The 25,229-nt window shown below is 47.7% G+C and overlaps 1 protein-coding gene across 3 annotated transcripts in view; it reads right to left on the bottom strand.

Annotated features, from left to right (window-relative positions):
• The window catches only part of SGMS1 (sphingomyelin synthase 1), a 90,230-nt gene that overhangs the window by 58,275 nt on the left and 6,726 nt on the right, over positions 1 to 25,229 (bottom strand). For 2 of the 3 annotated variants that reach the window (XM_050976338.1, XM_050976340.1), the window contains exon 2: positions 7,226 to 7,341. The exons of the other annotated variant lie outside the window; for it this stretch is intronic. The gene's annotated coding sequence lies outside the window, so the exon portion shown is untranslated. The remainder of the gene's footprint in view (positions 1 to 7,225; positions 7,342 to 25,229) is intronic. 3 annotated transcript variants of the gene reach the window in all.

The raw sequence follows: 25,229 nt of genomic DNA, 5'->3' as shown, positions 1-25,229 counted from the left end.
CAAGATGCAAATGGAGCAGAACTGATCAAAGTGACAGACCCTGTTACCTCATGTCCATTTTGGGACCATTTTGGTTCACCTTGGGTGCAGCCCTGGCTGGGCTCTTGTGCTGCCCAAGGTGGATCCATGGAGGAGATCCTTTGAATAAATCCCTGCTTTATTCTTTAGCTCTGTCTGGCCTCTGCTCCAGGGCAGCCTTCTCAAGGCATCAATTCCACGTGGAATTTCAGGAGCAGGAATTTCTGCATGGAAAGGGTGCTCAGGCCTTGGCAGGGGCTGCCCAGGGAGCTTTGTAGTGCCCATCCCTGGAAGTGTCCCAGGAAGGGCTGGAGGTGGCACTCAGTGCTCTGGGCTGGGCACAAGGTGGGCACTGGGCACAGCTGGGACTGGATGATCCCACAGGTCTTTCCAACCCTAATAATTTTGATGAGTCTATGAATTTCAGGTTTCAAAAGAGTTCTCTCTTGTTAAATTCAAACCATGTATCTGTGGGCTGTGAAAGAGCATTCCTCTGTTGGGCCACTCTTAAGGCAGTCAGGTTGTTGGGTGCTGTGTCCCATTCTGTTTCCAGGATGTCACCTCTCTCCCATCCCATTTTCCCTCTGTACAGGGACACATTCCTGCCCTGCCCAGGTCCTCAGGGGATCTGAGCACAGAAGTCACATGCTGGCTTTGAGCAATCCTCACAAAGCATCACCACAACCTCGTGCTGAGTATTACTTAAGTGTAAGAAAAATCATTTAGAGAAACAGCAGCTACAAGAGAGCTCCATGCTTTATCTCCTCTGTAAACAGCTTTTAAACTGCCAGCTGCAGCTAGGAGCTGGAGACAGAAGAGACATCCCTGCAGCTGCTGACAGGTAAGTTTATTGGAGCTTCAGCACAAGCATTTCAAGATGAAAGAGCACAACGAGGGTGCTGAAAGACAACTGACAGCTTGAGGAGTACGCACTGGTTTTCAAATTGTTTCTGTGATGTAGGGTAATGCTTGTGATCACAGCATTCACCGGGAATTAGATCATCCATTTAGCAGCAAGTTTGCCTGATCAACTGTCTGGGGACTTCAAACAGATCAGCAAAAGTGCAGAGCTGGAGACGGTGCCTTGGTATTCAGCTGCCTTCCCTGAGAAGCTTCACAGAGACCAAAACACAGGCGGGGAAATCCCAACAAAACATCCAGAGCAAGGTGGGGGCTGCCCCTGAGTTTGGGAAGCAGCAGCAGGGCAGGGCAGTCCTGCTGGCACAGAGCACCTGGGGCAGACACAAGGAGCTGCCTCAGCTCATCTGGATCAGCAGCAGCACCCACAAAACACCTGGAGCCACCCCATTTACATCTCCTAACAACGACACAGCCTGTGTGCAAAGCCTGTCCCTCACCTTTCTGCCCTTCTGGAGGTGCCACCCACAGCTCAGGGAGCTCCCCAGCTTTCCAACAAACTCCTAGCAAAGCTTGGGGAATTGAGTGATGTGTTAGTGTGTGGAGATGGCTGTGAGGATGCTCCACAATGCAGGAACCTGGAGATGGGAGCATGCTCTGGACAGGAGGATATTGAAACCTGCCTGGGTGTAGCAGGGATGCACACATGACTTGAACAGCTGGGACAGCCACACAGGACTCTGGTGACAGAGCAGACATCCTGTGTTGGCACTACAAAATCCCTCAGTATGTTCATATCAAATATTTCACACACCCCTTGCTGAGTATTTATCCCTGCATAGCAAAATATGTGAGATGTAACTTTTTGTCTTCTTAAGCAGTACATGAAAATCTGTCAAAACAGCTGCTGACAGCCTTGCAACTGCTCCCTGGGAATGGGGACAGCACAGGCCAGGGAAAAACCCTTCCATGTTCATTTCTTGCAAACACAGAGAGAAACATTTAAGGAGGGAACTGAAACAAAGCATCTTGTGGAAGAATCCAAATAATTGTATTATCTGCTAAACAATAAAACTGCAAAACTTTGGAGTGATTTTAAACAAGTGCATCTCTCATTAAGATAATGACCAAGTGAGTCAGTGCTTATCCAGGAAGAGATATTTAAAAGAATCACAGAAAAGTTTGGCTTGGAAGGGACCTTAAAGCCCATCCAGTGCCACCCCTGCCATGGCAGAGACACCTCCCACTGTCCCAGGTTGCTCCAAGCCCTGTCCAGCCTGGCCTTGGGCACTGCCAGGGATCCAGGGGCAGCCCCAGCTGCTCTGGGCACCCTGTGCCAGGGCCTGCCCACCCTGCCAGGGAACAATTCCTTATTCCAAATATCCCACCCATCCCTGCCCTCTGGCACTGGGAAGCCATTCCCTGTGTCCTGTCCCTCCATCCCTTGTACAGAGTCTCTCTCCATCTTTCCTGTAGCTCCTTCAGGCCACAGTGAGGTCACCCCAGAGCTTCTCCTCTCCAGGTGAACAATCCCAGCTCTCCCAGCCTTTCCTCCCAGCAGAGCTGCTCCATCCCTCTGCTCATCCTGGTGCCTCCCCTGGGCTCTCCCCAGCAGCTCCAGGTCCCTCCTGTGCTGGGGCAGCTCTGCAGGTGGGGTCTCACCTGAGCACAGGGGCAGAGGGTTTAATTCAACACAGGAGCAGAGCCTGTTCCACCCATCCAAGGACTGAGGGAAACAACTGATTAACACCCCAGCTTTCCCAAAAGGCACAAACCCAGGGGTGCTGCCCTCAGCCTGTGGCTGCAGGGGTGGAGAGCAAGAGGCACCTTCAATCTCTCAGCGTGGTTTGAGTACAGCTCTGCTGATTGCAAAGAAAGCAGAGAGCAAAACAAGATTAGAGCTCAGCCAGACAGCGTGCCCCTCGTGAATCCAAATAAACAAGACATTTTGAACTATTTCCAGCGTGACTTCAGCACAAAATAACATTTGCACATCAGTGTAATAGCTGATGTTTTAACTGCTTGCTCAGGGAGCAGTCACGGACTGCAGCCCCGAGTTCAGTGGTGGCTGCTCAGCCTTCAAAGGAAGCAAAAAGAGCAGTGCTGCACTTGAAAGCCTTTCAGAAAGCACTAAATGTATTTGTGCTCACTCTTGAACCCAAGGAGAACACAGCCACATGCCCTGGGTGGATGATGAGGCACTAGAAAGGAGCAGGGATGGCAGCAGCCATCAAATCTGGGTTCCAGAGTCAGGGAGGAAAGGGAGGCAAAGCCAAGGGGCACAAGTCCAGAGGATGCAGCACAGGGGGGAAAACCCATTTTCCCTTTGAACCTGTGCAAGGACTGGTGACACACCCTCACAGGAAATCCTATTACTGGGGGCCCTAAGCCATGAATCAGTCCCAGAGTCATTCAGAGCCAGCCCCAGGACAAAGGAATAGTCAGATGCTAATTCAGGCCACAAAACTGGAGAGGGAATGTTCCCTCTTTAGATTAAGGATTAATCATCAGCAACTACAACCTATTTTCATTAACTGCAGCCATTTCCTGCTGGCACATCCTTTCCATTTTCCTGGAAACACGGGAGCAGCTACATGTCTGAAGGCAAATAAATTAGGAGACAAGGAAATTATCCACAGCACCCAGAACAAGCCAAGCCACTGAATAAAGCAGCTAAAAAATCTACCAAAACCCAACTTGATTGATCCAACAAATGGAACACAGGGTATGTAAAATCTCTGCTCCAAAATTCCATTAAACCTTAAGTTTTGCAAAGATGTCATTGCCTGGAGAGGCTGTGGATGCCCCTGGAAGTGTCCAAGGCCAGGCTGGATGGGACCTGGAGCAACCTGGGATGGTGGAAGTTGTCCCTGTTTGTACCAAAACCACCCAGGCACATCCTGCAGCATCCTCTCAACATCCCCACTTCTCTGGGATAGTTTTGATGAATTAATCTCAAGCTGTGTCAGGTTGGATATTAGGAAGAAGTTTTTCACAGAAAGAGTGATTAAATATTGGAATGGCCTGCCTGGGGAGGTGGTGGAATCACCATCCCTGGATGTGTTTAAACAAAGACTGGATGTGGCACCATGGTTTAGTTGAGGTGTTTAGGGCATGGGTAGGATTTGATGTTCTTGAAGGTCTCTCCCAACCCAGTGATTCTGTGAAAAGTTAGCAGGAATCATCAAACCCTTTAGGTTGGAAAAGACCTCCATGAGCACCCAGTCCAACCTCCTCAGTCAGCAGCAGCTTCAAGCTCAGGCTTGCAGCAAAACAAACCAAAGGTGTCACTTAAAAAGCCAATGTCACAACCAAAGTGTGGCCTACAGAGGACACAAAAAAACTCCACGTGACTCATAAATTCCCCCCAAGGTGTTTTTATGTGCACAGGACAACACCCAGGAAACAGCCACCACTTCTAACAAAGATTATTTGAAATTCACAGGGTGGTGAGTGTTTGTGGTTGATGGATTTTTGAATTTGTGGGAATTTTTTCGGTGGGGATGTTTTGTTCATTTTCTATTTAAACATCTGCTCTAGCCACCTGCTGCCCACTTCACTGGGAGATCTCACCACTGAGTGCTCTGCACTGGAATTTACTGTTAACCATGCCAAGCCCTTGCTGTATTCCCACACAATTCTATTCCTGAGCAAACAACTTCAGCAGGAATATTGTCAAAAGACTGCAAATATGCTCTCTTCCCATGGAGCTAAATTTGGTAGGTATGAGCATACCTGGCTGTAACAAGCTGAAACAAAAATCACTGAGACACAGAAACCGACTTCCAGGCACAGAGCCCTGCTTTCCACTGCTTTAAATAGTCCCTGTTACACTGTGATTACACAGCAAGCAGTGCTTGCTTTGCTCCCTGAGCCCAGGTTTTTCCTTCATAGCCACTGAAATTCAAGTTTAAAACAGAATTCAGCAAGCAGCTCTGTCAAGCACATTCAGTGCCAAGCTGGAGGATGAGTATATTTATATAACAAAAGGCTTCCTGGATTATTTTAAGGCTCAACTTCTGCAAAGGGAACAATTGATGAAAGGGATGTTTTTCATTTGTTTAAAAAAATAATACTCATACCAAGAAGAAAAAAAAAAAAAAAAAGAGCCATTGAAGAGACAGCAGTGCCTTGATATTCCACTGTGAGATCCCTGGATCACAGCAGAGTCATCCACGAGCTCTCTGACCCCACGAGGACAGAACCTGTCTTGTCACAGATTGAGATAAATACAGCAAAAACCAGAGGTCACAGACACCAAGGCAGCTGCAAGTGAATATCTGCACACAAATTATGAGCTGTGCCACAGAATCACAGAATTATTTTAGGCTGGAAAATCCCTGCCAGCCCATGGAGTCCCAGCTGTGCCCAGTGCCCACCTTGTGCCCAGCCCAGAGCACTCAGTGCCACCTCCAGCCCTTCCTGGGACACCTCCAGGGATGGGCACTGCAAAGCTCCCTGGGCAGCCCCTGCCAAGGCCTGAGCACCCTTTCCATGCAGGAATTCCTGCTGCTGTCCAAGCTGAGCCTCCCCTGGCCCAGCCTGAGCCCCTTTCCCCTTGTCCTGTCCCTGTTCCCTGGCAGCACAGCCCGACCCCCCCTGGCTGTCCCCTCCTGGCAGGGAGTTGTGCAGAGCCACAAGGTCCCCCCTGAGCCTCCTTTGCTCCAGGCTCAGCCCCTTTCCCAGCTCCCTCAGCCCCTCCTGGGGCTCCAGCCCCTTCCCTCGACACACTCCAGTCTCTCCAGGTCCTCCCTGGATTGGGGACCAGAACTGGACACAGCCCTGGAGGTTCCTCAGCAGGGCCAGCCCAGGGGACAGTCACTGCTCTGGGCAAAGGAACAACCCAACAACACAGAGCCAGCCCCACCTGGTTTGAATCTTTTCCCTTTATCACAGAGCAGAGCAGCCTCCTCTGCACCTCTTGATGTCCAAGCCCGATTAAAGCTGCATTAAACTTTAAGTAATAGATGCCTGCATTATTCATCACTGCTGTGTGTTGGATGCAGAGCAAACAGAAGCTGAATCAATGCAGTGACAGGAGCTTCAGGTGTCTGCTCAAAGTGTCTCCTGCTCCCAACACTGATGTGCTTGAAGAAGGGTGTGGAAAGTAGCAATTTTTCAATTTTTCCCAAGTGCTGTAAACAAGCCTTGTAGTATTAGAGTTTGTCCAGAACAGTGACACAGAGGCAGCTTTCAGAGAGCAACAACTGCAAAAAACCTGCTCATCATTCATCTGACCTGTGACACACAAAAAAATCATTTCCCTCTATTTCAGCAGCCTTGGTGTTTAGTCACAGCATTTTTCTGAGGATTTCTGGTGGTGTTTCTTAGAGATTCTGTGGAAAAGCCACTGAACATCTCAATTATACAGCCTTTGAGATCCAGAGAGATGCAGAACTGGGACAGCCACAGCAGAGGGGCTAAACCCAAATTTTCCCAAGACAAACGTGCTCAGCTCCCTGAATTCTCTCTGCAGGGAGAATTCAGCTGGATTAGGAAGAATCTCAACTGAAAGATGCTTTTCTGCTCTGTCTCCCACCACAGCCTCTCACAATCAGCCAGTTAAGGCTCACTAATATTCCAGAACATTTTCAGAAAAAAGGTAAAAGGTTTCCCAACTAGGAATGGGAGGCATGAGAGACTTGGCTCACTCAAGGTGCTGGACACTGGGGCTGCACACAAACAAATAACAGCTTTTAGAACACTTTTTCTCAGAATCTTTATACCCAAAACTCCACTTTTATTTCCTGATTCTCACTACACCTCCCCTCTACTTCTTCAATCAGTCATGGAGCTTTCCAGCACGGATCAAACCCAACAACACCATGACAAATCTTATGAGGTGCCTTTCAGCAAATCCTCACACAGCTTCAAAGGATTACTGAAAGACAAAAACACAACTACAAGCAGCAATAAAGGGCATACACCCTGTTTATTCTCTCTTTGCAGGTCATTAATCCATGCCAAAGCCAGAGCTGGGAACAGAACACAGGTATTCCAGCCCCCACTCTGGCTGTCTACACAATACATCACCAGATTCCACAGCCAGAAGGGCAAAAATTGCCTTACAAGCAGAGTTTTGGGAGCATTTACCCACAATCTACACCTTCAAGTTCTGCTCTTAGTCATCCTTTCCTGGAAGCAGGCAGAAGGAACTGATCTAAGGGATCTTTCAGCTGTCTTTCCCCAAGATTTTACAATTTAATAACACTGGAGATAGTTTGTGAAATATCCAAAATGTCCGTAACAAGAACTTATCCCAATTCAGGTCACAGTAAACAAGGTATTGAATGAACAAATCACTCCAAAACACACTTGAAAATGCAAAATGCAAGATGCCCTGACCTACCTGAAACTGCTTTTCTAGCCAGAGCACTCGATGCATCAGGTTAGAAACTCATTTGGAACAGGAGAGTGGAAGCTCAGACCTGCTGCTGGCAGCTTCTCACGTAGTCATGAGAGTCACTGTTAACAAAAGAGCAAACAAATAAAAATAAGGACACCTAAGAGGTGGAACTAACAGCAAGGCTTCATTAAAGCATCAGGAGGTGTTACAGTGTGATGACCTCAAGAGTTGGGATATACAGGGAAGGCCATGCTAACATAGAATCATGGAATGGGTTGGGTTGGGAGGGACCTCAGAGCTCATCTCATTCCACCCCTGCCATGGCAGGGACACATTCCACTATCCCAGGTGGGTCCAAACTCCATCCAGCCTGGCCTTGGGCACTTCCAGGGATAGAGAACCTGCATTTTAAAAACAGTATTTCCCACAGGACTCAGAAAGAGAGAATATCCTTGTGTCCAAAGAGGCCTGGATGAGGTTTGGAGGATATCACCAAAGGGTTATCGGGGACAGCCAAAAGTGATACAGACACTCCATCCTCAGAAGGCATGAAAAGACACTTTATTGTTAGAAATCCACAGTTCTTATAGAAACTATGGTGGACCTAAGATCTGACTGGCCTTTAGGAACCTTCTCTCACACTCTTGGTGAACTATGAACAGCACACTCTGGAGAACCAGATCTATAACCAATGGTTATAGAAAGAGAGATAATAATTGTTTGAATTCTTTCCTCTAAGTTTCCCACAGCTTCTACACAGCTTCCCAGGATTTTCCTGGCAGAACCATGTCTCTCTCTGTTCAGAGGATATGAAATTACTACAGGAAGAGACCACCACCCCCAGAACAATGTGCTGACCACCCTGCTACACCCAGAGCACCTTTTCTTAGCTACAAGAGCAATCCAGAGAATCATGGGATACACACTGCCACGTGGAGCCCCAAGTAGAGAAATTAACCTCAATGTTTGCTCTGAAGGGAGCTGCTCAAGGTTGGAAGTCTTTCCTGATAGTCTCCAAGATAACCAGGATCAGTTAGGAGAGAAGAGGAAGAAGCAAGGAGAAGCAAACCCAAAATGCTCATGGCCAAAATCCTCAGATGGCAGCACCCAGGGACCACATTTCTCCCCATCCCTGTGCCCACCTCTGCCAGCAGCAGCACACAGACCACTCATCCTGCCCTGGGAAGCAAACTCACTCTTCATCCCATCCCTCCAGCCTCCAGGGGAGGCAAAACCAGAGGGGGAGATTTGGAATAGAACCAGCCCTATGCTGCACATGGCTCATCCAACTCAGCTTTCCCTCTTAGATAAAGGAAAAGCAGAGGTCTCCCTGCTCCATTCACATTAGTTAGTGCAATTCATACAATTCCACTCAAATACAAGTTGGGGAGGGAGGGAGGGGGGATAAATAAATCCAATTCTGCTTGTTGAAGCAGCACCAAACCCAAGGAGCTGTCTGCCAAGAAAAAAGCAGATGGAAGCCTGGTAGTTCTAATTTCTTGAGACTCCTTTTTGGCTACAGTTAGGATTGCTTGAAATTTGCTTTTGAATTTTTACACTGCCTCACCTTCAGTGAGTCCTGCAGGGAGGGGGAACACCAGGCACCTCCACCTGCAGGCCAGAAGATTCTTCTGTGCCACAGGCTGGAAGAGGCTCTGTCCAGATGGACAGACAGAGCCAAAAAACCAGGGAAAGGCTTCCCAGCCTCCTGCCCTGCCTGCTGTAAGATCATGAGAGGTGTCACCCATTCCAGAAAATTCTTCTGTGCTACAAGCTGGAAATCAAACAGCTTTTGTCCATCTGGACAGAGCCAGGGAAAATCCAGGGACAGAGCCATGGAAAAGCCAGGGGAAGCCTTTCCAGCCTGCTGTAGGATCATGAGGTGTCACCCATGCCAGGAAGGCCCTGTTTCCATGAGTAACTGGCCATTATCTCCCAAGTGCAGCCCTCCCAGACTAATCACACCCACTTATCAGCAGAGTTTGCTGAGCCTCCAAAAGGCACCCCAGGAGGAAGCTCCACACCCTGCCTGCCCCCTCTTCCAGCCATGATGGCTCTCATGGAGTGGTGCTCAGACACAAAGACACGTTTTTGATGAGCAAGCTGTGAATCAGCAGCATTTGCCAGGAGAATCCCGAGCTGCTCCCTCGCAGCTGCAGCCTCTCCCTCTCCTCTCCATGGAGCCTGCAAGGACACGTTTCCTGCCACATCCAGAATGATTTCTGGGCTGGTGAAAGGACAGGAGGAGCAGTTCACAGTGACAGTTTGGGTACTAGCAGCTATGCTAGCAGCAGGACTGCGTGGCAAGGTTTGATTAGAGCTCTGTGCTGTCTGTCCTGTAGCACACACAGCACTGCCCAACTCTAACACTGCAAACACACTTCCCAGAAAACACAAGGTCTGTCTTCCCCAAATCAATGAGCCTGGATGCCAAAGCCCTCCCTCCCCTGAGGGACACCCTTCTGCTGGCAGAGCACTGGCTGCTGCTCTGCTGGGGGACAAGCTGCTGGTTCAGGGCCCTGTTTCCCTAAACTCAGTATCCCTGTGGAAAAGGTGCAGCTCCTGGAGTTGCTAAGTGATGCTGAGCTGAGGGATATCTGCACATAAATGACAAGCTGTGCCACAGAATCACAGAATTCTTTAGGCTGGAAAAGCATTCTGCCCAATGCTATTTACAGAAAGGGTGATAAAGTCCTGGAATGTTCTGCCCAGGGAGGTGTTGGAGTCACCATCCCTGGATGTGTTTAAAACAGACTGGATGTGGCACTGGGTGCCAGGGTTTAGTTGAGGTGTTGGGGCTGGGTTGGAGTCAGTGATCTTGGAGATATCTTCCAACCCAGTGATTCTGTGAATTTCAGCATCTAACATGACCATGCTCAGCTCTGGCTGTGCCACCCCTTGCTCTGACAGCAATGCTGTGACATTTCCTTCGTGCAGGAGCACCAGCTGAGAAGAAATTCGGGAGGTTTCGAGGCTGTGAAGATGAACAAGTGAAGTTAGCACCAGCCTTGTTCTCCATGTCACAGCACAGCTTAGAACCACCAGGCAACAGGACCCCAACCCCTGCCGAGCTCTGCTGCCTTATTCCCAGAAGATTCCCCATTTCCCAGCACAGTGTCCCCAGCACAGCCTGCAGCAGGCTCAGAGTGGGAGCTCCATCTCTGACTGATGCATCTGGAGATGGCACAGCCAGTGGAGAGCTGCAGGAGTCCCAGACAGAGCATGTGATTCCTCTCATTAATATTCAAATGTTTCCCAGGTGAATGCTACCATCCTTATTATCCATGTGGAATTACAAGCAAACCAGGATTTAGGAGAGTTAAGTGGCCACATCTGAGTGCTGAGGGCCACTTTTGTAGACTTTACAGAACTCCTTGTGCTGCTCATCAGCAAAGCTTTGGAGTTGAGGATTCTCCTGTGTCTTTTTCTTCCCACATCCACACAAGCAGCACCGTGGTAAAAAGAGCAAGAGCAGGCTGTTGTCTCATTTTCTTGTTCCATTTAATCAGCAGGGATCAGGAATGTCTGGGAGGGCTGAAGAAGGCAGAAGAGAAGGCACAGGGTATTTCCATATTTCACTGCTTTTTTTTTGCACCATTTCACCAGTACTGAAGCACTCTTTAAAATACTCTGGAGGAATTCAGCCTAAATAGATCACTGACACAAGTTCACCAACCCAGTTTGCTTGTGGATTGAAGAAATCAAATTAATTGATTTAGAGACAACCTAAGGGATTTTGAGAGGACGTTTAGCTGATGTCTGAGATGTCATTTTAATCCTCCTCACAGTTAATTCTTTGAGTGTAGGGAGCCAGTAAAATTTGTGGTGCAGCCCTTACACAGAAAAACATCTCCACAGGCGTGCTAATCAGGGAACTATTTTGCAAATTGTTCCTAATCTACAGTTGCTTGTCTCTGCTCTCTTCCTGCAGAGACAATAAAATCATCCAGCTAATAGCAATGTGAAAGGAAAGGAATGATCCTCATTTGGTTTAAGTAGACAGATCTGCACTAGGGAACCACTAAATAGTGCAGTGATGAACTCAGGGAGGCAGCCCAGAAACATCCCTTCCATCTTTTGGGCATGGAAAGCTGCTAGGAGACCTGCCAGCACGATACAAACTCATTCCTAGTGTCCCAAAAAGTGGAAAAAAAATGTTACTGCAATCAACAACAACATAATTATGTGAATTAGGAGGATTTGTTCATGGGATTATTTTTTTTTCTTAGTTCTTGCAATATCTTGGTGACCTGAATACAGCTGACCTCTGCAGCAGGAGACTCTTTCCCTGTTTCCAAAATAATCATTCCTGTTCCCAGACCTCCTCTCCCACCTTATTGTTGCTCATCCTTCCAAAAAACACCTTCCAGGGCACATTCCTCTCCACAAACCTGGCCCCAGTGTTGCTATGACCCTTCTCACCCCTTAGAGAGCCATGGAAATCTCAGCCCTACATGGATGCCTGGACACTGAGAAGTGACTTGGTACACACTGATATTTTCAACAGTCCCCAAAGGGTGTGATGCTCAGAATTCCCCAGATTCACCCAAAAAGAGTTTGAAGAGAAAAAGCTAAGATTGGTTAATTCTAAGAAAGCAATTTATGGCTAGGTCAGAAAACATTAATAACAAGAAACACACTGCAACTGCTCACTGCTGAGGCCTTGCCAGGGTCTTGGAGATTTCTTCCAACCCAATGATTCAGTGAATTCTGTGAATTCATAGCCAGACCCATCAAGATAAAAATCCAGGGTCTGATCATTTAGACATGTTAGGGATAAGGAATTCAGGGAATGACCAGAGTTATGCACTGCAACAACATCAGAGAAGTTTCCTGTCGTCCACCACCAACAGGAACCACTTCACATTGCTTATTATACAGCTTTATTTTACCAGTCAAACTGGTGTTTGGCATCTCATGAACCATTTCCCAGTGACTGGTACCTGTTCTGGTTTTGCAGGAGGATGGGATGAAAGCTGAGGACTCCGGGACAGGCTTGGTCTACATGCTCCTGCTCAAGAGATGGAGACAGAAATGGTTCACCTTGACCTGTAGATAAGTCAGAATTCCCACTGTACTTAAACCCATGACTTCCCAGCCAAAAGCCTGTCAAGTTATCCACTGATTCAGAAATGAGCCACAGCAGCTTGAATTTAGCTCTTCCCATTTTGCAAGTGCCTTGAAACAACAGCACCCCAGACATATCCCACCTTTTAACAGAGGTGAGATTCAGCCATTGCAAAGACAGGAATCACAATAATTCCTTCAGAAAAAGAGGTCCTCAAGGATCAGAGAGCTGAGAAACCAGAAGATTTCCAAGTTTTTAACACCAGAACAATTCCTAGGAGGATGAGACTTCACTAAGTGGAACATGACTCCTGCAGAGCAGTGGTGGGATGGCCTGGGAAGGAGGAGAGAGACCAGGATGGCTGCTGGTGCTTCCCTGCAGATCCCAAAGGATCCCTGCAGATCCCAAAGGAAGGACAGGCAGAGCAGAGAGACAGAGTCATTTACAGCCTGCAGAGACCACACCTAATTAGAGAATTTCTCTTTTCCTCACACAACAACAGTCCAACCTGTTCCTGCAATTCATATTGAAAAATCTGTTTATAGGAATTGTTCCCCAGCAAGGGCAGAATGTCTGTGAAAGCCCCAGCTACAGTGAGGTGTTCTGTTTCACACGAGTCCCTTTCAATTTAAATTTTGGTACAAATAAAAAGTGTAAATACAAGGGTTTATAGCTGAATATAATAAATAGAATAATATAAATATAATAAATAGAAGAGATAGATAAATGTAGTAACAGACCAAGATGAAAGGAGCAGGGCAGCAGCCCAGACCTGCTGGCTGTTCTTCCAGCCCCAGCAGGGTTAAGAGCATTAGGGGACAGGATCCTGAGCTGGTGACTGCCTGAATGTCTCCTTTGTGAGCCACCCCAGGCACAGGGCTCGCTCCAAGGACACATGGAGCACAGCCAACTCCACAATTCCACAAGGATGCTGTGGCTCTCCTGGGCAGGGAGGCCAGGGGATACTTCTCAGGACAGCTAAAAACAACCATGAAGAACCCTGAGAGCTCCACTGAAGTGGGAAAAACACACCTAAACACATTCTGCTCAAGTGGCAACTACCTCACAATGAGCCCATGCAGCTTTCCCCAAGTTACTGCAGTAATTAAAAGATCTTCTGAGCATAAAAAATGTGCTGCTGGCACTTAAAATTTATAAAGGAGGCTTCTTTGAGCTCTTAAAATATCACTTCATATGTGGGTCTCATCTAGGTGAGGATTTGCACTATAATTGTATTGATATCAGCCCAGCAAACTTCCAGGTATGCAGCTACCCCTTGGGAAACTTTGCAATTCACCTTGCTGCCCAGGAAAACTCCATCAAAGAAAGGCTGAAAAATGGGAAAAGGGAAAGTATGGTCCCCATGGCACCTCTAGGAAGGAATCAGCACACCCAAGACCAGGGATGACTTTTTGCAGATTCCCTTTGGTGCTGCAAACACCCAACGCAAAGTCAGGGTTTTGCCTCTGCTGTTACAACCCTCAAAGTTACTCACCCCAAGCTTTAGGGGTTTTTATTTCCTTTATAGCCTCGTGCAAAAGAAAAACCACAGACAAGCAAAAGCACAGAGAAGAAGCAAAAAATAACCCAAACCCTAAACCTCAAAGCTGCTCAGCCATAGCAGCTAAATCACCATTTAAGAGCAGCTGAACTGCCCCAACCAGACAAGGCTCTGCTTGAGGCTTTGGCTACTTTCAGCTCCAAGAGCTTCCTGAGCATGGATTTAGCAACTTTTTGGGAAACTTCTCATCCCAAGAGCTGCTCAGCTTCCCTCCACTCCCTGCAACTTGGTCCCACTGAAACTTTGGATCCACAACACTCTCTGGCAAGGAGTCTGACATGTCCCTAAGAGAGGAGTCTGGGTGCCACTGCCACTCCTTGGATTTCCAGTCCCTGCCTCATCCCACCTTTCCCAGTCACAAGGGTGCAAAGAAATCCTTTTTCATTACTCCAATGCCATGCAGTTATGTTTAAATTACTGCCTAACAAGCTGGGAGGGTTTGCTCTCTCACAGACACTAGGTTGGGAAAAACTCTTCCCCTCTGCAAGTAGGAGAGACTGGAAGTTCTTTACTGTAAAACAGCAAATATCAGAAATGTGCTTCTCCTCTGGAAGCAGAGCAGATTTTATCTCAATAGGTTCCTCCATGATTCCTAAGATGCCACACTAGGATTTTCCAGCACATTTCTAGCTGCTCCTACTTACTTACCCAGCAATATCCAGTGGAAATTTGGGGGAGAAAAGCTGACTGCAGACTGATCCATAAATAAAAAATAATCCTGCTATGGATGCCAGTAATTCTTCATACAATAAATGGCTTGGAATGTGATATGCCAATCAAAATTAACATTTAAATATGACATGGTGCCCCACTCCATCCCACTCCTGGCCATCAACTCTGTTAAAGGTCCTTGTTCCCACTGCACTTCTCCCCATGGCTGCATTCCACTCCGGGGGTAAAGGTTGCCTGTAAGCACTTTGAACAATATGTGAAAAGCTTTGTTTATCCAAAAATATTTTAGCTCCGAGAAACATTAAAGCAAGATGTAGATTTCAGCATTTGCACAGTAAAGAACTGCAACTCCTACAGATATTGCCAGAAACTTTTTCTCCTTAAGGCTTTCCAGCTATGAGGGACTATTTTGCTAAAGCAAAGCTACAAACAAAAAGTGTCATCTCTTAGTAAGGGGCTGCAAAGGATTGTCACAGCAAGGTTGAGGATGAAGCAAGGCTGTAATTTTTGTCTTGCTCACTTTTTCAGAGCAGATAATTGATCAAACAGTAGGAAAAAATCTAAGGGTGCAGCAGGGAAACCCAAAACTTACGGGGTCTTGCCCAGTAAGCAGCTCTAGAAAGCCACTATCAAAATAAAGGGAATTTCCCTGCAGCCTGGCCCACAATTTCCCTTCCAGGAGTGAAATCCAGCCAGCCTGCAGATCACCTGCTGTCCTCCAGCCCTAAAACACTCACACCCACCTTAAAACACAGCTTTGCCCCAAGCACTCAGCAAGGCTGCTGCTTAAAACAAGAGGAATCAACCCCAGTGGTCACCAGAGGCAAAAGCACAACAGTCAAACAACATATGTAGCTGATCCCAGTTATCCCAGGGGAACAGGACTGCAGGACAAGAATATTTAGAATGTTATTGCCTAAAAGCAGCTCATTTTCCAGCTCAAAGCTCTTCTCAGTTGAAGGCTGCTGTAGACACAATCCTTGTTTCAGCAGAGGAAATAAAATGTGCTGGACCCTGCTGCCAAGGCCAGGCTACTGAGCCTGGGGGATTCTTTGGGAGAGGGCAGGGGGGAGTTATCTCCCACCCCACTGGTTCTGGAGCAGTTATCAATTAGTGCATTTTCCTGGGCTGAACCCTTATCTATCTCTACAGGCTCACCAGCCCAGAGCTCCAGATCCATGTTTTTCTTGGGATATGGTTTGGTTGTTTTCCTCCTGCCAGGGAATTCCCAACCAGCAGCTGGTTCTGCCCCAGTTCCTTACATCCATAAACTGCCTAATTCATCAATGGACTTATCTCTTCCTGCAACAGAAGAATTAAGCAAGAATAAACAGAAAAAAAAAAAAAAAAAAACACACACCTTCACTTATTCCTACTGTCTTCCAAGCTGGAATTTGCCTGGTGTGATTTTAAACCAGACTTTATTTCCCTTTTTTTCCCTTACACCTGGGAGAAAAGTAGTTACACCAGGCATGCTAAGTGCCAAAATTAGCTGGTTTGCCTAAATGCAACACATCAACCCAGCTGCAGCACTTCCTGAGGTACAGACCACACAGTCAGCAAGTCACACAAGATCCTCAATGCTTAACTGAAGAGAAAAAAGGAGGGGAAAGAACTGTTTTACACCTCTGAGAGCACAAGAGGGGCAGAAAGGCAGGCTTGTCATACACCAAAAGGCTCTCACAGCACCACCATCACCTTTATAAAGGAGATCTCCCTCCCTCTTTGTCCAAGGACACTTTCCAAAGCTGGGGAAAGTCATTCTGAACCACACAGAAATCATCATGCAAGAGGCACCAGAGCTGGGGCCAGCTGCCAGCTCAAACAGAGATTTCAGTCCTTGCTGCCAAAGCACAAACAGCAACAGGCAGAGCTGCCCCGGACCCATGAATTCAATGTCAGCACTAAAGCAAAGAGGTTGGAATACAAAAGTGACCTTCAGGCCTCACTGTCCACTCCATTTCTCCTCCAAACACCAGTGAAATGACACAACTGTCCCAGTCAGCCCAAGGAAGCCATCAGTTTGGCACAGGCAGAGCAAACCCCACCACAGTGCCCTTTCAGTGGTGACAGGGCAGTCCATGGCCACCTCACCTGAGACCTTTCCAAGCCACTGCAGAGCATGGCAGCACAGCAAATAAATCTGTCTCCTTCCCTTACACAGATCTACAAGGGTTATCCTCACCTCAGGGAAACTCTAACAACCTTTCTGCCTTCTCCAAATCCTGTTTTTTTTCAATTTGGAGTCAGGCAGCAGAGCTGGGTGGTGACAGCCTGCACTGCTCAGCCCCTGCTGGAGCTCCCCCACCAGCAGAAAGTCTCTCAGCACAGGGCACACACACAGCAATAAAACCTGAAATCAGTGATGCTGTCTCATTTCCCACTCCTCTGCACAACACAATTTATTTTTAGGTCACCACTCCTGATGCAGGACGGAAAGAAAGGATGGGCACAGGCACAACAGCTGCCAGCAAACTTGGCAACACCAAAAATAAGACATTTCCACTTGATGTTTTGTTAAAACAGCTCCACCTTCACCTCACACTGAGTATTTCTGGAGCCAAGATTTGTACTGGCACATGGATGTCACCTTCTCATGTGACTTCCCAGCAGGCACAAGCTGCTTACAGAACCTGTCACCATCCTAAAAGCTGTGCCAGGAGAGGGTCAGGTTGGACATCAGGAGGAATTTCTTCCTGGAAAGGGTGGGCAGGGAGGTCACTCAGTGCTCTGGGCTGGTGACAAGGAGGGGACAGGGCACAGCTTGGACTCCATGGTCTGGGAGGTGTTTTCCAACCTAAATGCATCTGGGAGCCTTGTGAGCTACAGCAAATGCTGCTTTTTGTCTCTTGCTTCACAGGGAAAGAACAGGATTGAACAAGCTGGGTCAGGTGTGGGGGAGGAATATTGAGCAGGTGACTCCTGAGTGGTGGCTGAGCAAGGCAAGGTCTGCTATGAGGAGCCAGGAGTCAGTGAAACTCCTCTCCAAATCACCTGAACCAAAGGCAGCAACCAAACCCAACACACCACATCAGAGCAAGAGTTCCACAGGGAAACCTGGGCAGCAAGTCCTGCAAAAGGCAGGGAAAGCAGAGCTAAGGAAAAAATCAGCAAACTGGCCACTAGCAAGCACAAGCACAGCTCCTCCTGAAGCAGCTCTCTTGCTGGAGAGCCCATTTTCACCTCAGCCAGCCAGGAAGGCTGGGATGCACACCCACAAGTGTCTCCAGCAGCCTGAAGCTCTGCTGCAGCTCCTTCCTCCCCCCTCTCACAGCCAGGCTTTTTATTTCTTAAACGTATCAAGCACGTCTCACAACCCTCTCACAGCCACTTAAAGCCAGGGGTTAAGTGCAGCTCAAGTGAGGCAGCATTTCTGCTGTTACACTAAAATTGGCTCACATGTTGCTTTTTCTGTTGGTGCCACAGGCATCAGAGGGAAGCAGGAGGGAGCTGGAAGGCAGCAAGTGCAGGTACAGGCACAGGAACCCAACTCCAGGGTGGCTCTGCACAGGCTGGGCTGCAGCCTGCTCCCAAATCCCACTAACAGAGCCTGTTCCCTGGCTGTCCAGAGCAGGGGATATGTTCTCCAGGTGCTGGGATGGCTCTATTCTCCCAAATCCCACTAACAGAGCCTGTTCCCTGGCTGTCCAGAGCAGGGGATATGTTCTCCAGGTGCTGGGAGTGCTCTATTCTCCCAAATCCCACTAACAGAGCCTGTTCCCTGGCTCTTCAGAGGCAGAGGATGTGCTCTCCAGGTGCTGGGATGGCTTTATTCCCTCATGGCAAGCTCCTGCCAGGGCATCATACCCAGGGAGGGACCACAGACCTCAAATTCCAAGCAAGGCTTTGCCCTCAGCTGCCCCACACATCAAATTCAGCAGGAACATTTCTCTCCTGACACTGACTCGAGTCTCCTGGGAAAAGAGACTCTTCTGGGCACTGCAAAAAAAAAGAATGAATGAGCCACCTGCACACAGGGAATCCAAGCTGGGTTTGCTGATTCATTTGCTGCAGGTAAAGTTACAAGAGGACACCTGTGACATCCAGCTGTGTGTTTAATTAGTCTAGAAGGCAGGTCTAAGAGTAGCAATTGCTCTGTGCTAACCATCCACATATCCCCAGACCTCTAAACCTCAGGAAGAGATTTTAAACAGGCTTAACACCAACATTAACAAGTTGCTGGAGTTGAGAGGTCATCCCTGTGGAAGAACAGCACAATGTGTCCATAAATAAACCAACTCAACAAAACAAGTACAGCTGAGCCCTAAGGAAGCAAAATAAATTAAACAAATTGAAACTTCCAGCTACAGAAGTTATGTCAACTTTCAGAGGTTCCCATAGTTTGCAGCAGAAATTTGTTTCACATACTCAGAGTTTTTTACCCTCTGTCTTGGCCTCAAAGCCATCAACTTGGAGGAGGAATTTAACTTGGAAAAGGTATTTTCTGGATAACACACCCCTGCCAGACTACAGGAATTGCTTTTTAATCTTGCTTCTTTCAGGCACTGCTGTAACAATCCTCCTGTGCAGGTAAATAAATGGTAAGGGATGGTCATTTTCCAGGCTTTGATGGGTGTACAGGTAGAAATTCCATATAAAAACAATATATCCTTTCAGAGTTAGCTTTGGAGAGCTCTCTGTTAGCCAAGGCTCTGCCTTCCTCCTGGAAAAAGCCCTTTGGGACAGGCAAACGTGGCCATGCACTCTCAGCATGAAATCTGGCACCTGGCAAAGTCCTACTGGCCATTCTGCAGGGGAGTTTGGCTGGAATTCCACAGCTTTTCCTGGAATTCCACAGCTTTCCTGAAACTACACAGCTTTCCTGGAATTCCCCCCCCTCCCAACCCCGAGCAGCAACAGCTCAATCCTGAGCACTGCAATAGTGAACACACACTTTCACTTTGAGCAGAAGCAGGTTGTGATTTAACTCTGACCCCTTCAGTCCCACCCACTGCCCCTCAGCATCCCCCCATTCCCACCCCAAAGTTTTCACACTTGGTTTTTGCAGTGGTTTTGGTATTTCAGCAGGAGCTGCCTTCCCCTTTTTCTCCTGAAAGTTTCTGTGGTAAACTTTGGCACCCAGTTACCAAACTGTGGCTTTTCAAAGTCACACAAGTTCCCTGATGAAACCACAACACTGGATTGGAACAGGAGGGAGGGAATTCCCTGCTGTGGTTTGCTCCTGTTAAAATACCCAGCTGGGAGTCTGAAGGCTGCACCTGCACAGATGTGAGGGATTAATAATATCTTCCAAACAAGTTTGTGAACAAGGAAAATACAACTGGCTTTTGCACTACTTCCCTTTTTGAGAGGCCATTTCCTGCAAAGCATCCTTTACTCAAGTTTTCCATTAGCTCTGTAAATGCCAAACAGTCTCTTCCAGCTTCAGCAGTTCATCAGATGATTTATGAAAGGTGCAAAAGCACTACATTGGCAGGAAGGAGAAAAACTGAGCTCCACAAATGTATTTGCAAATTTGACCTGAACAAAGCAACATATTTTTGATAAAACTTAAGAGAAAATAGGGTGGAAAATTGAGCTAAATCTTCCATAAAATGGGAAAGTGCTGCTGGGGCTGCAGGCAAATCCTGTGCTCAGGAGCAAGGAGTCACCCTCAGTAGAAAAGACCTTCCCTGGAATGCACAAATGCCTTGTTCAAAAGGGGTACCAGGAACATAACAGCAAGAGGAGCACTGCATAAAACCGCCAAAGTCATCACAATAAACAAACCCATTAGAAAATGGTTGTTTGTCCCCATTTCCGTGGAACAGCCCAAACCAGGGATTGATTGTCTGCTTTCAGTTCCCAATGTAAGCAAGAAATTTAAGCTCCCTGTCCTCAGAAATACCAGCAGTACAAGATATCCCATTTCTCAGCTACAGAAACTTTTCTATTGCAGATGTGACAAGCCAGCTGGCCTCATATCTGGCAAAAATGCAGTTTCTGGATCCACCTCTCCAAAACTGGACACACCTCAGCATCAGGAATCTGTTCCATCCCTCTAAGAGCCATCTGCAATATCTTGGGGCTCTGGCCAAGCAATTAATTCCTCCTAATTGCTGGAATGGGACCACCCCTAGCTGGAATTGCAGCCAGCTCTCCCTCCCTGCCCTGCCCTTGGGGGGATGCTGATCCCTGACTCCAGCTTCAGGAACTGTGCTGGGAAAAGCAGCCATTGGAAATGGGATCCTGGCTGCACTTCTGGAGGTGAACGTGCAGGGGGATGTCCTGCAGGACAAGCAGGACCTGGCATAGTAGCACCTGGGACTTGGCAGAAGCAGCACTGGGATGCCTCCAGCTCCATCCTGGCTCACCACAGCCAGCTTGGGGAGAAGGCAGACACATCCCCTGACAGCCTGCAGGGTGAGGATCCTCCCTCCTCTGCCCTGCAGCTCTGCTCAGTGCTTTGGTTCCTAAAGGGAGGGCAAGGAAGTGTGGCAGAGCATCCTCCCAGTCCCCACAACCCACACTTGGAGGGGTGTCCCAGTCCCCACAACCCACACTTGGAGGGGTGTCCCAGTCCCCACAACCCCACACTTGGAGGGGTGTCCCAGTTTCCCTGGAAGAATGTCCCAAACCCCATAATCCTCCACTGGAAAGGATGTCCCAATCCTGCATTTTGAGGGGTATCCCAATGCCCCTAGTCCTGCACTTGGAAGTTTGCTCAACAAACTGACAGGGGAAAGGATGAAAAACAACTTGGATGACACAAGCCAGCTGCAAAAAGGAGAGCTAAAGTCCCAAAAGCAGCAGAAGGTTCTGCCCTCATCAAATACAGCCACAGATCTTCCTACTTAGGATTTAAGATGGACTGACACACCCTGCAAAAGCAGTTTTATTAAGGAAAAAATAAAATATCCTCCATAAACTGTAATACAAAAGAAAAATCAACACAGCCCCTAAATTTCTGACACTGACCTTACCAAGCCAGGCTTTGTTTCCTTCTTCATCACATGAAAAATCCAGTTTATGCTTCAATGACTGAATCACCAGCTGCTACCAACTATCTACATCACTTTCATTCCCTCCCTGAAGTTTCCAGGAAATTCATTGCATCTGCACATGACAGGAGAACCCAAGTTTGAACAACATTCCTGCATTCTGTGCACAGGGAACAGCACACACTAACAGGGGGCTGACCTGGCAAAGGCAGCTGCTGCTGAAATGCCAAATTTCCCTGTCCTCTCCCCAAAAATCCCAAATGCAGCACAGGGGTCCCAAAGCAAGGCAGGACTTGGGGCTCACAGGACAGGAGAGGGTCTGTGGAGGTGGGAATGGACACCAGGAGGTGGGAATGGACACCAGGAGGTGGGAATGGACACCAGGACACTGGATGCCAGGACGTGGCAGTGGACACAGGAGGTGGGAATGGACATGATGAGGTGGGAATGGACACCAAGAGGTGGCAGTGGACACAGAGCAACAGCAAGCAGACCAGTCCAGGAGAGCCACAAGATCTGCCCCCAGAGGTGATTTCCAAGTGTGTGATTTTATCTGCATTGCTGAGCCTTGCACAAGCCCCCCTCCCTCTGATGCCAACAGGCAGCATCAGAGGTGTTTAGCCAAACTTAGGAATATTTGCAAAGTCATGCTGAGAATACTTGTATTAAAGGTTGTGTGGCTTTGCTGCACATCAATACTTCCATGGAGGAATTATTTAAGTACACAGCTCTGTAAGCACCTAACAAAGTGTCCAGATAAGGAATAGCTCTGCTCCTTCTCCTTGTCTTCCCACTCGTCTGAGGCACTGCAGGAACGGTGCTGCCCTCACCCTGCCGCTGTAAATCACAGCAATAAAAACCCCAATTAAAACAAAAAAGGTACTTTGCTCAAGCCAATCGGGCAGGACAATCTGTCTTCTAAGGGCCTGACTTGAACACTTCATTTTTAAAAGTCCAGCCCAAATAAAATAAGTAGGTTCTTAAGCACTCAGCAGTCCCTTCACATAAATGTCCATGGAGTAATTCACTGCTTGTATGAAAAAGGAAATGTTTTTAAGGCAAACCAGGAAAGGAAACAAATCCTCAGAACCAGAAGATAATATTGCCTCCAGAGAAGCCACTACAGAAACCATTCTTCTTTTTATTTATTTTAATTCTTCACCCACCCTTCTTTTAAGGCTACAAAGACAGCAGCATCAGCATGTTCAGCTCTCCAAATTCTCCTCCTGTCACTTTGCAGTGTCTGTGGAAACAAACGGACTTTTCCTCCCTCTCAGCTGAAGTCTGTGGGGCCTCTTCCATGACCATCAACACCACAAAGACAAAAGGGTGCAAGAACTCTACACCACCATTCTGCACTCAAGCATTGCTCTAGCACCCCCAAATCCAGCAACCCTAGGCAAAGAGACTCCACAACAGCTGAGTACTCCTTCCCAACAGGGAGTAGCACCAAGTGAACAGGGAACAGCCTGGTGTGCAAATGTTACACTGGAATACACCCCACAAGCTGCACTGGGCTCTATCCCAGCAATCCTAATTTAGGACAGTACTGGAAGCAAGCAAGTCCAGCTGTCTGCACACATCCTGTCACTGCACTGGCTATTCACCACCTTTGTGGAGAGCCTCCATAAAACCTTTATTTCCAAAAGCAAGACCCACTTCAGCTCAGTCTGCTGCAGAGCCTCAGCTCTCTCTTGTTTTCAAATAAAAATAAAACTCAACAATACCTCAGTCCCAAACACAAAGTTTGTTGACACAGCTGACAGTCACTGCACAAGTTACTCTTTAGGGGTGCAGAAAATGTCATTAAAGCCAGACCCAAAAGAAGCCCATTACTGATATTCCCTGTGCTGCTGTTTCCCTCAGTGCTGTTATTTCCCTCTTGATAAGGCTCCACCCTGCCAGGCAAACCACACAGCCTGTCTCCAAAGCCTCATGGAACACCCTTTAACACTGGAAATGGAACATGAAGACAAGGTGAGCGGAGAGAAGACTGCTCTTTAACAGCCATGAATTCAATCAGCCCAGAAAGCTCACCTGGAAGAGATGTACCCCAGCCTTGGGTTTCTCTGGGAATGAGAGCTGAACCTGAAAGCAGAGGTTCAGTGATAGGGATCAGAGATTACAGCTCTGAGGTGTGCCCTCCTCACCTGGGTGCCAGGGTGGGAAGCCTCTGCCTGCCACAAGCCACCCTGCCACCACAACCACTCCCTCCCAGAGGAACACAGCAGTGTTCCAGGCTGGGAAATCCAACAGGCTCTTCTCCAGTGAGCACAGAACCGTGGAATGGCTCCATCCTGGCTTGGAAGGGACCTTCAGGCTCACCTCTGATCAGAGTTCTGCACCTGCAGTGAGCCCAGAGTTTGGAACCTGCACCTTGCAGAGGTTGGGAGCTCCGTGTCCCCAGAGCTGCCCGTGTCAGGAACACACATCCAAACCCCCTCTGCAAGGTGTCAGGGTGTCTCTGCATGAATGCAAGGCTCCCACCCCATAATACTCATGGTGAAAAGTGCAGCAAGGCAGGCAAAGCTTTATCCACGTCACAATTTCTGGGAGGCTCAGAGCAGAAGGGCCAAGCTCTCCCTGGGTTATTATCCCATGCCTGGGTTATTATCCAATCTTCAAATAAACACAAGTCATTAATTTATTAGCCTGACATCACATCCTTCAGGCTGGATTTCAACACACGGCCATAACAGTGGAACCATGTGAAGAAATAAAACATTCCCTAGGATTTCTAATCTGCTTTCCAACCTTTTACCTTGGAAAGACTTAAATGAATGTCCTGAACATGGAAACAAGATCCCCAAGGAGTTAATAAACAGAAGACAATCAAAACAATCTATAAAGACAAACAACATTTTCTAAAGTCAACAATTATTTTAAATATTTGCTCATATCCAGCTACAAATGGGCAGCATTAAATCCCAATTACAGTGTGAGGGTGATTACAAAGTTATGAGGTTAAAGGAGATTGTTTGCATTAAGTACAAGAAGTCTAACAGGAAGAATCATAAAAGGATTTCAGACTGGCAGCCACTCAATAAAGTGGCCAAGGAAAGTTCCCTGCAGACAGTTATAAATGATGCAGCTCAATTCACTTGTGCCCTGATGGACCATGAGTTAAGGAGCAGCAGTCAGAAATTAAGATAGCTAAGGAGTAGTTCATTAAGAACAACAACTCAGCTGGCCAGGCTCAGAGGAGAAAACAGCTAATGGCCTTTAGTGCATCAATCTGGTGCACCTGGATCCAATATCAGCTGGGTCTCAGGTTCCCTCTCCTCCCCTGGCACTGAACCAAGCTCGCAGGGTATCTCCCCACTCCAGCTGGGAATCCCTCTCCCCAAAGCAGCCCATCTCCTTCTTTGGGCATTTTCAAACCCTAAGGGGACCCTGAGAAACCTGACTTTTTTTGGGGTTAGGCCTGCTCAGAGGAGGAAGTAATATAGATTTGCCTGTGGTTTGTGATTGTCACCTCCACAAGTATCCTCCCAGCCACTTACACTTCCTGAACCCGTGGCTGAACTCTGGCATTCCCTCTCAAAAACATTTTCATTCTTGGATACAAGACACGTGGTGCTGGATGGGTCTGTGTCTTCTCAGCACAGACACTCAATTTTTTGTAAGCAAAGGAATTCTGAACAAACCATCAGAACTCAAATAATCCCCTTCTGATAAATGTGCTTAGGGCCCTGCTTTTGTTTTTAAAATGGCCTTTGATAACCCATCTATTTATGTTTTGAAAGGGAGAAAAATTAATTAGGA

This window comes from Serinus canaria, chromosome 6, assembly GCF_022539315.1.
Source record: "Serinus canaria isolate serCan28SL12 chromosome 6, serCan2020, whole genome shotgun sequence".
Lineage (NCBI taxonomy): Eukaryota > Metazoa > Chordata > Aves > Passeriformes > Fringillidae > Serinus > Serinus canaria.
The sequence above is the reverse complement of the archived record's forward strand: the minus strand, read 5'-3'. Positions and strand labels throughout refer to the sequence as shown.